Genomic DNA, 16,732 nt, shown 5'->3' with positions numbered 1-16,732 from the left:
TAAACAGTGAATTACTGTAATATTTTTTGTACATGGATTTACTGTAGCAAAACGCACTAAAGTGCCGTATTTTTTACAGTATGTTATTGTTACCATTCGTTAACAAGATTGCTGTATTTTATAACAGTTGCTTACTGTATTAGAGGCTTTCGAACAGTTATTTACTGTGAATGTACATTACAGTAAAAGTACTGTAAATAGTAAACAGTGAATTACTGAAATTTTTGTTTACACGGATTTACTGTAGCAAAACAAAGTAAAATGCCGTATTTTTTACAGTATTGTTTTACAGTGTATGCACATGTTGAGATAAACCAACTTCGAAGGCTGGTCTTTGACAATTACCAATAGTGGTCACTGTCTTTTACATAAATATAGTTGGAAAGATGGTTAAAAAGTAGAAAACAATGACCAACACAAACATGCCTTTTACGGTCCTTTTACCTCGTCGACTAACACGGTCGGCCTTTTATGGGAGTCAAATTTTTGACTCCCATAAATGGCATATGGTCGGTCATTTATGGGAGTCAAATTTTTGACTCACATTAATGGCCGACCGTGTTAGTTCGCAATGTTTTGCTTTTGGAAAACCACGCAATTTCGAGGCAAATTTGTGTGGATTTATTGTATTCTACTTTTAAAACATCTTTCCAACCATATGCATTTTATAACAAACGGTTTCAAACGCTTTTGTTAGGCCAACTCGTCCGATCCAAGGCAATGTGTTCCTTCAAGCATGCATTGGTCAAATAAAATCTTTTAATTTCGTTAAAGCCAGCAGCAAGAGCTGGTCAACCATTAAATTCCACTAATGGGCAAACATGTTTTTCAAAATGTTTGCAAATTTTATGTAATGTGCTTTTTTGTTGCTGCCTATTTTAAAGGCAGGGAAAACTCATTTCTACACTGGTTTGACATTTAAGCCCAACGGTTTAAAACAAAAAACGGCTGCCCGTGGTCAGTACAGAGCAAGATTACATTGAGACTGATTTGTTTTCAAATTTAATAACCACCCCTTATAATTTAAAGCTTTTTGTTTCCTTATAAAAACTTTTTAACTTCTAATTTGACGTGTTCCGACACTAGCAAAAACAAAGACAACAACCTAAATACCACTGCAACAAAATCTCAAGGCTAAAGCAAAGATTTTAAAGTTTTCATTTCAAAGTTATCAGATACAGTCTTTAATTTTAAGGGTAACAAAGCAAAAGGAACAGTAACTTCAATTAAGAAAAACAGATGATGTAAATATAATGTAAAGTACATGGAAACTCCTCTTACAAAGGACAACTTGTGAGTTCGTAAAGCAGCTTAAATTTCCAGTTCACTTATATAAACTCATGTTTAATTTGAATGCAATAGAATGACTGAAGCGAATCTGAACGAGAAAAATGCATCCATGTGTGCCCAAAATGAAATGAAATGCATTAAGAGCTAAAAAGAAACCCTAGTTTGAGAGGATTAGGGGAAAATGCGTGATGCATGTTAATGAAACTGAATTATTTTTTGATGAAATTGGCTGGGAAAACCTATAATATCTTGGCTCAAGAACACACTTTTAAAGACTATACTCTCCACCTCCTCTTCTGTCTGGTTTGTATTTTAGGACGTGTCAAAGTGCTGTATATACATCCCTCGATTTCAACACGCTTTCTGGGTACAGTTGTAGGAACAAAAATAGGAAATATCTTAAGAGCTAATCTTCCTAACATGAGTTATCCAGGACTTGTTCCTCAAGTCGCTTAGAACAATTACCATAGTTACATACACTGGTCAATTAAAAGGAGTACTGTCAACAACAATGCTTTGAGCTCTAGCATTTAAATCACAATATTTTAATGTTCGGGTAACAGCCGAACAACTATCGTTATTGTTATGTTTTTTTCTTCTTTTTTTAGGTGTTCGGCCAACAGAACAACTATTGTTATGGTTTTTATTTGGGGTTTTTTCGTGGTGTTCTTTCCCTGTGAACCTTCTTCAGCAATTTTTAAACAAAAGTAAAGCTTGTACAAACTTAAAACTTATTATTCACAAAGGCAATAGTGAGTAGATGTAACGGACATTTTTGGGAATGATGACGCCGTTGATGACGTCATGGCAAGGTTTTTAAAAATTAAACACGACTCTCGCTGTGTCTCAACGAATATAAATGTAATGATGTTCATAGTTGGGCATCAGAGAGATAAAGACACGGACATCATCCGAAAAGTTAACGGCAAAGTCGTATGACCTTATCTTCCGGTCTTGTTCGCCTCCGCATTTTTTCATCAAAAAACAACTTTTCAGCTTTAAAACTAAAGTAAAGCTTGTACAAACTTAAAACTTACTTTGTACATATGCACTATAGTGCGTAGATGAAACCGCCATTTTTGGGATTGATGACGTCATTGATGGCGCATGGCAAGGTTTTTTATGTTCAAGAATTACAATTTGTTGCTGTATCTCAACGAGCATTGAAGCTATGATGTTCATATTTTAAGCATCGGATAGATAAAGACTTGGACAACATGTGAAAAGTTAACACCAAAATCTTACGACCTTAACTTCCGGATCGTTACCCTGGGTCAAAGTTCGCCTTCGTGTATTTCACATCAAAGGACAACTTTTGGGTTTATTAACAAAAGTATTGTACAAACTTAAAACTTACTATGCACATTATACGCAATAGTGAGTAGATGAAACTGCCGCTTTTGGAATCATGACGTCATTGATGACAACATTTGAAAAGTACACCAAAATCAATTGACCTTAACTTCCGGGTCGTTACCCTGGGTCAAAGTTCATCTTCATATTTTTTAATTAAAAACAACTTTTGAGCTTATGTACGGCATAACTTATAAGATTGATCTCGATGTGAACCTTTGAAGCTCTACAAATAGTTGAAACTTAATATCAAGACACCACAGGCCTAATCACGTCATAATGACGTCATCGGGTATTAAATAACAATGAAGCAACGTCTAAAATGTGTAAAAACTATAATAGTTCGATCATTTTTGGGGCAATTACCAGCAGCACTCTCTTTTGTCCAACAAAAGAGAGCAGTGTTGATTATTAAATCTGTGTACAGCATCCCGTGCAGGGGTAGCTCAATTTTTAAAGCATTTCCCTAAATTGCAAATTAAAGCCATTGGACCCTTTCGGTACACACTATTGTCAAAGGCCCACAATTCGTGTATCACAACTTTTATATCAAATAACAAACCTGTGAAAATTTAGGCTCAATCAGTCATCGGAGTCTGGACACATGAAAACCCACCCGTGTATCCGCTCATTTCGCCGTGTCATGACACGTGTTTAAATTAAATCTGTAATTCTCGCTAACGAGAACTGATATTATTTTACTGTTTTCTAAAAAAGTGAAGCATTTCATGGAACAATATTTCAAGAGAATTTTTCACCTTCTGTAAACTCTGTAAGTTATTAGTAAATCTGTGAACCTTTTTTCTGTACCAAAAGGGTCTCACATAAACACATTGCATTTGTGAAGAAAAAAGGAATTGTTAAAAACTGTGATAAAGGTTTAACTATAATATAAAAATTAATGACACGTTGTTTTTTTTTTTTGGCGGCGGGGGGGGGGGGGGGCTCAATGAGTGTATTTTCATAAAATGGTAGGTAACAAATATTTTTTAATGATGCACAGCGTGAACTTACTAAAACGTCATAGCTGTATAGTTTAGCTCTCTTAGCGCGCTTCGCATCAGAGATGATGCGATATACAGTTTGTCCGTGCTCAACCCTCTACAAAACCTCTCAACATAACTAACAGCTGAAACGACACAGCGGAACGTGTGAAACTCCAGTCACTGTACATTGCAGAAACCATCCGCAAAGGACTTTTCAGCTATGTTTACTTGACAATGTAGTATCTCCTCGATAAATTTTACCAAAACAGTCCAAATCAAACAAATCTGTATACACAAATTTAACCACGACGTGTACTAAATATTCACTTACCAAATACAATTCTATGCAACTTTAGTTGAAGAAAAGCCCTTTTGTTCCCTTTGCCCTTCAGGTTCATCTGAGCCATGACATCATTTTTCATTAGTCTGAAAGGAATTAGGTTATCGCAGTAATTATTCAATGTTAACTCAAGTTTTCCCAAACCCAATGTACTAGTGATAGAGACAGTCATTACATGGTGTTACCGCAAACCTTTTCTATAAAGAGAATCTTTGTCACAAATTTATAAGAACTTTATCAAACAAAGTGGACAATTTATTGAGAAAAGTTTTTATATTTCACAGCAGTACACAATGTATTTGCAAACGTTAATTGAATTTGTCTTTTGTCAAAGACCGCTATAGTCCCATGCAGTATCCTTAGTTGGTGTATCTCCTCAATATTAATGCATACAATAAGAAACCTGTGACATTTTGGGCAAATTTTTGCAATATAAGCTGCAAGAAACAGTGAAAGAAAAACACCATTGCAGTATAGTAACAGGCCTTTGACATGCCTCTCATCATGTGGACTTACCAAGTGCGTTTTATGATCACCAATATTACGAACATTAACAGTTACCAATATCTAAGGTATAAAGTCCATTTAGAGAGACCAATGCCTTAGACAGGCCTGTGAGTGGACCCTTAAAAAAGGAGCTGTAACACTACATGATGTAAGATTGATTGTAGAACGTCAAGTTAGCGCGCATCACAGACTTACCCTGGTTGAAGTGGGGCACTCCATTAATCAAGTAACTAGGCTTATATCACATTATTGTTGCCAAGCTTATAAGACAAAAAGGCAACAAAATAATTCTAAAAATCAAACTGCTAGTTTCACCACTGTTTTAATGAACTCACTTTAAAAAGAAAAAGAGTATCACACAATCTGAAAAACAAGATTCTCATTTGCCATACGATAGATACTACTGTAGTTTCATTGTGACTTTAGACGACACTTTGCTGGTTTATTCAAGCCTAATTTTTGTGTTTCCTTACTTGCAGTATCTTTCTGATTGGAATATGTGCGATGAGCAGCCCTCATATTTCGGCGTAAGGTGTTGTTTACTGGGGTGTATGATGAGTCGGCTCTGTCAAAATACTGTAATGCTGTCTTGTTGGTAGCCATGAGCTCATACTTGATGGTCTGAATGGTAGAAAAGCTGCCTACTTGTAAGCTAGATTTCCTCTTCTTCATAACCTCTTGCATAGAGCTGAAGGATGACTCAACAGCTGGACCATGGAAACAGCTTAGTATAGCAAACACCATTTTGGTCAAGTGTGGGTATGTGTCAGCATATCTACTCCAAAATATAACAATGTCAGTGTCTACTGTTTGTGTAGCACCCTCTAATTGAAATTGCCTTGCTTCTATGTCATACTGTTCCTTGCTTTCATCGTCTGTGAAAACATTAGAGATCAACTGGGGTAGCTTCAAGAAGCATCTCAGTGTGATAGTATGACCTCTGCAGCGTGGATCAATTGCTGATATACTTCTTAAAAGTTCATTGTTTACTGGCATTTTCCTCTGTAGACATGCTGCACATTTGACATAAGCTTTAATTAATGTTTCAGTGACTTCCTGTGCCATTGTCTTTGGCAAATTCTCTGAATATGCTTTACGAGAAATAGTGCATGATCTGGGAGATGATTCGTCTTGTCGTCTACCTGAAGCTGAGCTAGTCTTCTTTGTGTGATTTCATTCAGCTTCTCTGGTTTGATGAAACAACACATGAATGTTTTCAGCAGTTCTACTTGCTTGTCATTGAGAAGATGAATCATAGACATCTCTGTTTGAAACAACATCACATATTTCTTAAGAAGTGGAAGAACTGACAAAAAAATATGGAGCAAGACTTTGGTTTTTGAACCAGTGTAAAACAGCTTCTGTACAATTCTCTTTGATCGTTCAGCACCCTCTGGTCATTGTTTTTATTTTCAGTTTCATTTTGTTTTGCAGCTGTTTTAGTCCTTCTTGTGTCTTCTTATCAACATTGTGCTTCTGGTATACATCAATAATACATGCAAGGTAGGTGATTCGATCAGTGTCGGACAGGAATGCAAAACAAACACCAGGTACGCATCCCACAAACGTTCTGTATCAACACTTACATCATACACTGATAGCCATCTATGGCTCACATAAAGTTCAAGTGAGGTACCTTTCATGCCCAGTGTATCACATTAACAACAGCACTTCTTTCTTATCAGCAGACCACTTGAAGTCGTTGAACAAGCTTGTCAATAAATATTCAACGTACTTTTCGAATGGTTCGCAGAAAGCTTTGGCAGCATTGTGTGGGGGACCATCCACATCAAGGAGGTGCGGGGCTTTGTTTCTTCTTATCAATGTTTCTAGGCCTGCTTTTGAGCCTCGCATCACATTGCAGCTATCCATTACCATGTAAACAGGTTCTCCGAAGGCAGTTGCAGCTCCTCAAACAGCCGCACAAGTTGGACATAAATGCTCTGGGTATCTACTTTAGTGAGTGCAAATGATGACAAGTGCTTAAATAATACTTTCTTAAATAAAAGAACCTTAAAAAATAATTAAATAAGTCAATGTGAGCTACACTCTAGACTAATAAGTTTTTCGTTGTTCAATATTCAACCCCAATTTTTTGTTTTTGTTTTTTTACCCGGTCAGTTTCCCTCCCTTGTTATGCTTGTGGCTTTAATAACTTGATAATGTACCATGATCTAGACATACAATCCATAGAGTAGACAAATTATTGAAATCCAATTTAAATGTTTTATTTATGAAGTACATTTCATGTATTTTATCATGTTAAGATAAATTAAAAAGTATTATACTAAGTTTTGTACAAATTAACAACACCGATTTGCAAAAGCTGGCCTATAAATAATAACAAAGTACAATTTATAGAAAGAAGACGTACCTGGAAGTAGGGTGTTGTTTTTCCTCATCTCCATTATCGATACATGTGAGTCTTTTTTGAACTCGCCCACGTTTCCCGTACTTCAATTCCTTATTGCAAATAATGCACATTGCAAACCCAGCTTTCTGGATCTTCCAAATTGTGTCCCCCAATTTTACCTCATCGACAGTGTACGCCATCCAACTCCATTTCCACGGATTTGTGACGTCGGGATTGGATCTATCGCTGCCCGTGTCTAACTCTGACCCTCTTTGAATAGTCACGCAATTATGCAATACTGACATCTTGAGTTGTTATCCGCAAAACACGACTGAACAAAATGCGCATGTGTACCGTACGGTTTACATGTACATGTATATATGTTAACAGTTAATGTACCAACCAACGATCCGACGACGGCCTCTATTGACGTGGAGGGTTTGATTTCGTTTTGATTACCCTCGTCAAGTACTGCACATGCACGATTGTAAAGTATATGCAGCGTTATTTTTTTCTCCATGTAGTTACCGACTTAACGAACGGCTGAAAGACCACAACGTCCTCATGCATCCATGTGTTTTGTGTGAATCCCAATTAGCGTACATATACATGTACAATCATGTACACTACATGTACATAACATACGTGTTTATTTAAGTTGTACACAGGTTTTACAGACTTTTCCAGATGCGTCCTGTGTGGTAAGAATTATTCGGGTCTTTTCTTGTTTTTTTTTCTTTCTTTTGCCGGCACTTCTGCACTGCAATGAATAACCATTGCTGTCCTTACTCTGGAATAACTAAAAAGCGGGCACAAATTTGTGTGATCATTTTTATTTAATCATGGAGGAAGTAAAAAGCGGAAAAAAAGAAAGAGCGAATTTCCGCTTTAAAGCAGAGATTTCACAGGCCTGCTTACATCGGGTTATGTTTTAAAAGTAGAATAGAATGATCAACACAAAATATGACTTAACTTTATTTACTTTTTAAACTTAAAAATCGTGACAAACAACTACTAAAAGAATTGTTTTGTTGTTCGTAAACATATACTGTTATGTTTATGGAAAGAAAAAATACTATATTTCCTGGTGACTTTAAAACATACAAAAAACATTTAATAAGGAAACTGTTCCTTCAATAAATCTGTACTATTTTTAAAGTGTACTTAGCCTTGCTCAAGGCAGTCGCATTATTCGCTCCAAAAAAGACTCCGCTGTAAACCCACCCTTATACCCTGTGTGTAGTGCGTGCGATCACACTGCGTGACCCACCCGTATACACACTGTCACATCGTACGAATACTGTGCACACAAGTCATCCGCACTCGTACCACTAACCGCATGCGGAGGCCGTCAGGCCGACAGCCTTGTCGGGTCTGTAACTTCCGGGTTTAATGTGATTAAAAAATTCCACAAGTGGAAAAAACTTGGGGTGCTCTCGGTTATGCTAGTATGCAGTCCATGAATATGTATATCTTTGGTCAGACCTATCAGATAACACAGAAACAAAGGATGCGAGGCAGATGAATTATTCATTTTGACGTCCAATCACGCACCGCCTATCATGCTCGCTGAGCGTCAGTGGTGGTGGTGTGTGATGATGTAGACATATCTCGTCTTTCGCCGGCATTATGGTAATGAGCTGACTGTGGGAACTCTTCGCTCATATAGTAATGAGGTTAGTGGCTTCAACACAGACCCTACAAGACTGTTGACCTGACGGCCTCCGCATGCAGATAGTGTACGGGGGCACTGTGTCGTGCGATGTTACGCAGAGTGAATACGGGTGGGTTTTACACAACGGCGGTCTTTTTTTGGAGTGAATAATTCGACTGCCTTGAGCAAGGCTACCTGGGAGGGGGAGAAGGTGGCTCGTGAGGGGACCACTGTGGGAACACTCTCTTAGGTTGATGCTGACTGTGGGTTTGGAGAATTAGCGTCACCACTGAGTGCAGTGAATTCCCTCCCGGTACATTTGCTTGACGTCTATGAAAGGGGTACGGCTAACCTTGAGGCCAGGTACCACAGTAAGGTTGGGAAGTGTTAGTACGACTATGAGGATGTGTTTTCCAAGGGAGAAAAGACATTGGTACAACCAATATTGTTGAACACCAAATTAAGACAGGAAGTGCTAGGCCAGTTAAAGAACGGGCAAGGAGGCACCCCTATTGCAATCAGCAAGAACCTCAGAGACAGGTGGCAGATCTAGAGGAGAGAGGCGTTATTGAGCCCTCGGAAGGACGGAACCAAGTGTTTCTGTGTTAATTACAGGAAGTTGAACGCGGTCACCATCAAAGATGCGTACTCCGTGCCACGTATCGATGGAACGTTTTACGCTCTGAATGCGGCTAAGTGGTTAACGACAGTCGACATGGCGTCAGGGTATTGGCAAGTTGCTCTGGATGAGGGCGCCAGCCAAAAATCCACTTTTGTTGTCAGGAATTGGTTATACAAATGGAAATGCATGCCTTTTCGGTTATGCAATGCCCCGGCAACGTTTGAACGTCTCATGGAAATGGTCATGGCTGGTTTGCAGTGGGACATCTTGTTGGTTTACTTGGACGATGTTATTGTCTTTGGTCGAACAGAAACAGAGACTACACATCGTTTGAGGGTTGTTTTTGGATAGATTGTGACATGCAGGACTCAAATTGAAGCCAAGCAAATGTCACTTGTTTCAAAGGTCGGTGGCTTATCTGGGGCACAATGTGTCCTCAGGAGGGTTGCGACGGATCCAGAAAAGGTAAAGGCGGTGGCTGAGTGGCCAACTCCGAGGTGTGTTAGAGATGTGAGGAGCTTTCTAGGCCTCGCCTCTTATTATCGAAAGTTCATCTGCAGATTTGCAGAAATCGCCAGCCCATTGCATGCCCTGACCAAGAAATCAAGGGAGTTTGCATGGACGGAGTCTCGTCATGGGGCATTTGATAAGTTGAAGGACAGGCTTCAGTCTGCCCCAATCTTGTCATACCCGAATCCTGAAGGTGACTTTATCTTGGACACTGATGTCAGCGGAGAAGGCATTGGGGCGGTACTCTCACAGATCCAAGATAGTGAGGAAAGAGTTCTAGCTTACGCAAGTCGCAAGCTCAGTAAACCTGAGCGCAAATATTGCGTAATGAGACAGGAGTTGTTGGCGGTGGTTATGTACTTGAAGTATTTCAAGCAGTATTTGTATAGTCAGAAGGTCAAAGTGAGCACTGACCATGCTGCATTGCGGTTGGTCCTTAATTTTAAGAACCTGGAGGGTCAGCTGGCTCGATGGATTGAAGTTATCTAACAGTATGATTTGACAGTGGAGCATCGACCCAGTAAAAATAAGGAGACAGTGTAAACAATGTGGCCGACAAGAAAGAAACGATGTTGAGCAGCAAAGTGGTGAGGAACCCGAGGTGAAACCTCAGGGTGAAGAGTTGATGGTAAGGGGTCATGACGGATGCTTTGTGAGAGGCACAGCTGGTAGATGACACTATTGTTCCTTAAGTTGGGTCCTTAAGTCCAAAGAGGATGGTGGTGGTCGTCCAGAGTGGAAGGCACGGTCCCACTCCTCTGTGGGCTCCAAGACGTGTTGGTCCCAGTGAGATCAGCTAGAAGTCAAGGAGGGGGTTCTCTACAAGCGTTGGGAGTCGGATGATGGGAAGTTGGCAAGATGGCTCCTGGTTTTGCCACAGAAGTTCAGAAAGGGTATCCTCAACGAGTTGCATGTTAAAAATTGAGTGGACACCTAGGTGTTAACAAGACTCCTGCCAAGGTGAAGTACAGGTATTTTTGGCCAGGTGTTCGGTCATGTTTGAGGGTTTGTGACCTATGTGCTAGGAGGAAGTCTGCTGCCAAGAAAAGGGTTGCCCCTTTACAGCAGTATCTGGTTGGCGTTCCGATGGAACGTGTAGCAATAGACTTGCTTGGGCCACTGCCCAGGACGGACAGTGGCAACCTTTGGATTGTGGTGGTGGGGGACTATTGCACCAAGTGGATGGAGGCATATATGCTTCGTGACTCCATTGCAAGCACTGTTGCTCTGAAACTGGTGAACAAGTTCGTTTGTAGGTTTGGAGTTCCCCAAGCGCTCCACTTCTGATCAGGGCTGCAATTTTGAGTTCGAGGTGTTAAGGGAAATGGGTTGACTCCTTGGAATCAGGAAAACCCGAACAACCGCCTATAATCCAAAATCAAATGGCAAGGCTGGTAGTGGCAGGCTTGTTCCCAGAAACCGTGTCTACGCCTCCGGTGGAAGCGGAGGGTCGGGAGAACGAAGAAGTCGTCATTTTGTTGTCGCCAACCCCTATATCTCCATTGCAGCGACCAGTCTCTCTGGACACCCTTGCCGCCCCCAGACCTCTCGGCAGCTATTGACGGGGAAAGCTGCGGGGGACGCTTTCTCTGACGGACTCGGCGCCAGTAGTGACCAGTTCTGACAGCTCGTCGATGCCATACCTGCAGTTAGTGCGACCACCCCCAGTCCAGAAAAACAGCCAGGCGGCGCAGACTGAACCATCAGGCCGCAGAGTCCTCGCAGTGGTGCCCGAGCAAACCATTAGAGTCTTCCTACACGAAGGAGTGGAGCTCCAATGTTGGCAGTTTTCACGATCGTATCGGGAGGTAGTTAACATCCCCTAGGAAGGAAAGAGACAGGAGCCGGTAACACGAACTTTCGTCGTTTTAACTTTGGCTGGCTAAGGCTGATTGTTGTGATTTTTCAAAAATGTATGTTTGATTTATATGTAGATGATTCTTTTAAATGACAGTACTGTGATTTGCCAATTAGAAACCAATTAGTTGCAGAAAAAAAATCTGAAAATACAGGTTATTTAAGAAATATGCAATTAGAGAACGCAAACAAATTTGATACTCCTTCCAATGTACGAGGGTTAATTGTTTAAACTACAATAAATTTCGAAGAAGTTGACCAAATGGGTGGGGGAAAAACAGTGGATAGGTTAACTTTAACATCAACATGAACACAGCCTTTTTTACACTAGCCACATGGCCCAGAAACAACTAAAGAAAACCATACAGCAAACAGCGGTAAGTGTGGGGGGCGGTGGAGATATGAGCTTTATAAGATTTTTGAAGTGTCAATAGTAATTATGACTGCTGTTATTAAAAGTGTGGCGTATGTTTACTCTACGTCCTTTTACAACATTGTGTCGGTGCCATAATCTGTTGTTTATCTTTGAAGTTAACATCTTTGCGAAATGCAAGTTGACCTGTCATAACTTGCTTAAAAGAGCCTTGATGTATACACATGTCAACGGACGGAGAGGTACGACATCGTAGCACACAGCAGTTTTGTGTAAGATACAATTGTTGCTTAAATGGACTTGTTGTACTGAAGGGATGAAGTTAAATTAGAGTCACTTTAACTACTTTCTGGTTTAACATTCTTTATTTGAATACTTTGAGTGGAAATAAACCTCTTGGAATTTGTTCCTGCAAATATTGAATTTGAATATTATAGCCTCTACATATCCACTCACGCACTGGGCCAAACCTTTATCCGCGTAAGCAGAGGTGAAGTTCTGCGAACGATACTCTTATTGTTTGTTCTATTTAATGAGAACATTTTCTAGGGTTAAATAATATTAGAAAAAAAAATGCATATTATATCTCTCAAAATAAACAATTCTCCAAGCCCATAGCAACCTTCACCAAAATGCCACCAATTTACTGCAACATATATATATATATATAACACTATTGTATGTAAATTCTATTTCAAAGACACCACTGGTGCAACATTAGTGCTAGTTTTAACTTTAGACCGCACCTAAACTGCACCAATTTCCTCTACACCAATTTGACACCACTGGTGCTAAATTGGTGCTAGTCTAAATAACTGGAACGCACCAAAACTGCACCAAAATTGTAAACAACAAAATGGAACCAATTTCCTCTACACCAATTTGACACCACTGGTGCTAAATTTGTGCTAATTTACATTATTGGAAAGCACTAGTACTGCACCAACATGTACAAACTTTTCCATAAGCTCCACCAAAAGAACACCAAAAACAAAGTATGGTGCAGTTTTTGTACACCATTTAAAAAACTGCACCAAAACAGCACTAGAAATGCACTTAAAAGTACCAAAGTTAGTGTGACCTCTGACATTCAAACGACCATGAATCGGTAACCATTGCATAAGCTTTCCCAAATCTGCCTGTAAGGTCAAATCCAAGGTCAAAGTAGATGTCAAGAGATTATCAAACCTAAACATGTTCCACAAAAAAGGGGTAGGGTAAAAGGAGTTAACCCCGGGGGAAAAACGTTTTTCCCGGGAAAAGCAGCGAGTGAGAACGAAAGCGGGTTTAACTTACCCCACATTTTGCTTCTACTGTGTTGAGACGTCATGAATCTCGAAAAGGTCACAGACGTCAAAAATAGCGCGCCAAATAATTCGCGTCGTAACAATAGCCTTTTTTTGTTTTCTCCTTCTGAAAGTGTTTACGTTTAGCTACGAAAATTAAAGTGAATTACATCTGTAATTTACAAACAAATACATGAATTAAAAAAATTGACCATAGGTCTACAAGAAACGGGAAAGATTTCTGCCTGCATGAAGCTGGATATTAACGGACCCCCTGCCCATTGCAGGTAACAACTGAAAACTTTGGGAAAAAGACTATAGGGCGGTATGATAATAGTTTTGTTTTTCAAGGCCTAAATATTTTCTAGTTCATAAGTGTTTTCCTGCAAAAACATTTTTTTTAAAGAAACATACATTTAAAAGTCGTTATGAAGCCATGAAAATATGCTAGCCAATATAGGGCTACAGCCTATTCCGTGTTCTTTCTTTGCACGATGGGAAAACAGCACTGTTGATGTTGGAACGGAAGAATGGAACTTTTTTTCTTTCTACTGATATTGTCAGATTGTACACAATCGACCAGCTGGTACTTCTTTCTATAAAACCTTTAAGTATCTTGGTCCCAACATCATGGACATTATTATGCAACCTTCGAAAATGCCAGAAAATTTCTAGGCCTTACCCCAGGGTTGATTCCCTTAACCCTGCCCCTGAGCAGGGTTAATTATTTCCTGGGAAAACGTTGATTCCCGGAAAATTCCCGGGAGTATTTTTGTAGCGTGAACGGATAAGCCAAAAGTTCCCGGGAATTTCCCGGGGAATAACTATAGTGTGAACAGGTAAAAATTAAGATGAATGCCAACACAAAACCTCTGGGTAAAACACGGACACAAAAGTCAATTCAAATATAATTCTCAAAAGAAAAAAAGCTGTCACAGATGGAAAGCTCCCTTTCGCTTTTTCTAAAAGCAACTTGCTCCCACCAGTGGCCGCTCTTCATGGTAGACCAGGTTGACCTGTGACCAATAAGTACTTCCAGCAAGTGCCATAAAACCCGTCAATCGTACGACAAATTCCATCCGATTGTTATTCCGCATGTCTTTAAAAAACGTCTTCCCGAACTGCAAGACTTATCCGCCGTAATCACACAATATATTGGTATAACAACATGCATAGGTTTTATGATAACAACTATTTTGAGTAATAATTAATAGTGTCCACTGCCTAATGTAAATCCGTGGACATTTTGAAAAAGTACCCAAATCCTTTAAAGGAACACGTTGTTTTGGATTGGTCGAGTTGGTCTTTGAAAAGCGTTTGTTATAAAATGCATATAGATAGATGTAAAAATTACAATTAAAATGATCCACACAAGTATTACTCGAAATTGCGTGGTTTTCCTTTTACCTCGACGACTTACATGGCCGACCGTGTTAGTTCGCCAAGTAAAAGGAAAACCACGCAATTTGGAGGAAAATTTGTGTGGATCATTATATTTTCTTTAAAAATATCTTTTAATCATATGCAAACGGCTACAACCGCTTTTCAAACACCAATTCTACCGATCCAAGGCAACGTGTTCCTTTAACTTGTAAGTGCGGATCTGCCATGGCTATATTGTTTCTATGCCCACAAGTGCTAGAAGACTAACTTGGGGCAATTCGACAAACAGGCCCTCAGGATAGTCTTCAATAGAGGCTCGGCATAAAATACAAGATGGATTACTGCATTGCTCCACACATGTGGAGCACCCAAACAATGTTAAGACAACACTGAGTAGCCAGAATTGGCGGTGTACATTTATCGAAGCAAACCTTGCACTTGACGACTATATCAAGTTCTGTATTTTTTTTGGGCAAAAGACAGTTCCCTTACTATGGTTCCAATTTGTTACAGTTCTTGAGACAAGGTCTTAAGTGTGACAGATGGGTCATGATCGCGACCTGCCGCCTCCAACTTCACTTTCTGAAGATGACGACTTCTTCAGTCTTCACATTGTTGTTTTTTTTCTTTTTAGCTTTACCCAGTCATTAGTGTGGACTGCCTTGATCTTGCGTATGGTTCCCCAGAACCCACCGGTCGGTAACGATCAGAGTTATATTAACTCATACACCACTTCTTAATTATGTGTCTGTTTGTTTTTAATACACCACATTTTAAAACAAATATATTGTGGCGCAACAGAGGTAGAACGCCCCTGCGCGAGGAATGGAACCATCCCAACAGCAGTGACCCCGCATAGCGCGTGCTATTGGTTAGCGCGATCACGTGTGCACGTGGCCGAATGCTATAAAAGCAGCGACGTGCAGAGTGATGAGGGGCTGGACTGATAATCAAGTAATACTGATTGTTCTTGCCACACTCTGACTGCACTGTGTCCCGTCTACTAGGTAAGTGGACTGAGGGGCTGCTGCGTGTAAGGGAATCGGCTGACTATAGTCGGCTGTAACGGTTCTTGTATATGAGCTAAATTGAGGGGACCTTGTAGTGTAGTTGAGGGGCCATACTGGGTTGTGCGGCGAATAGGTTCCTCACTTGAGGGGCATACTGGGTAGTGCGGCGAAAAGGGTTCCTTCAGGAGTCCTCTGAGGGGATTATTGCCATTCGTGGTGATATCCTCTATGGTCCAATAACGAGATTACATTGTCCAATCATAGAGCTTGTGGGTTTATTGAGTCATTGCTGGCGTGCTGCTGGGCTTCTAACTGCTGAGTTATAGAGCGCTGTGCCCCTTCTTGTTGTTGCTGGTACTGCTGTCTGCAGGTCATTTGTGCTGAAAGGGCGCCCTCTGCTGTCTGTCTCCTGTAATTGAGAAGCCACCTTCAACCCCTGCATGTACCTTTTCTCGGGATGGTATACATCCATCCCAACGGACTCGTCTCCAGCCGCTCGGAGACGTTCTCGTCGTTGCCGTCCGCGCACCGCCCTCTACGTCGGAGGGTGAGGCGCCACAAATTGGTGTCAGAAGTGGGATTTTGAATTGTGTACATGTTATGGTGTGTTATGGAATGAAGGTTTGGTTTTTTGTGCTTTTGTCATTCTTTGCTGCACTGATCGTCTACCTTAGTTTCAGACCTTACAAAGAGTTAAGACAGTTGTTGTATTGATGTGGGCTAGTTGGATTCTTTGTGTTTTACTTGGGTTGTTGATAGCCCTTGCGGTTGAATTGATTTGGTTCATTTGGTGTATTTGCCGTGAGACAAGGAGACAGAGAAGGGGTATTCGTTGGTTATCAAGGCCAGTATCTGTAGAACGGAACGATTACGAAGATACACCCGTTTAGCAATTGGGCAAAATGTCTGGAGTCCCATCTGGGGAGGACCTACATAGGTCCCGATTGGAGTTTCAGTTGTTACAGTGGGAAAATTGTCTGCATTTGGAACAAATCAAGAAACTGAAGGCTGCGTTGGAAGAAGTAAAGCCGTCTGGGGTAAGCCCAATTAGTGAGGCCCCAAGTACTGTTCATAAACACGTCAGGATAGATCTGGATGTTGAGTTTAGACTGCCATGCCAGGGGCTGGCTGAGATTAGGAAGGAGGCGTCTGGGTATTGTTCTTTGGAAGATTCAGAATCTGGTGATAAACCTTCTTCGAAATCCCAT

General features: G+C 40.4%; 1 pseudogene; it reads right to left on the bottom strand.

The window, feature by feature from the left end:
- Positions 1-4,887: 4,887 nt before the first annotated feature.
- On the bottom strand, positions 4,888-7,134 carry LOC139942622 (uncharacterized; annotated as a pseudogene).
- Positions 7,135-16,732: the final 9,598 nt, after the last annotated feature.

The sequence above is a fragment of the Asterias amurensis genome, chromosome 10, assembly GCF_032118995.1.
Source record: "Asterias amurensis chromosome 10, ASM3211899v1".
Lineage (NCBI taxonomy): Eukaryota > Metazoa > Echinodermata > Asteroidea > Forcipulatida > Asteriidae > Asterias > Asterias amurensis.
The sequence above is the reverse complement of the archived record's forward strand: the minus strand, read 5'-3'. Positions and strand labels throughout refer to the sequence as shown.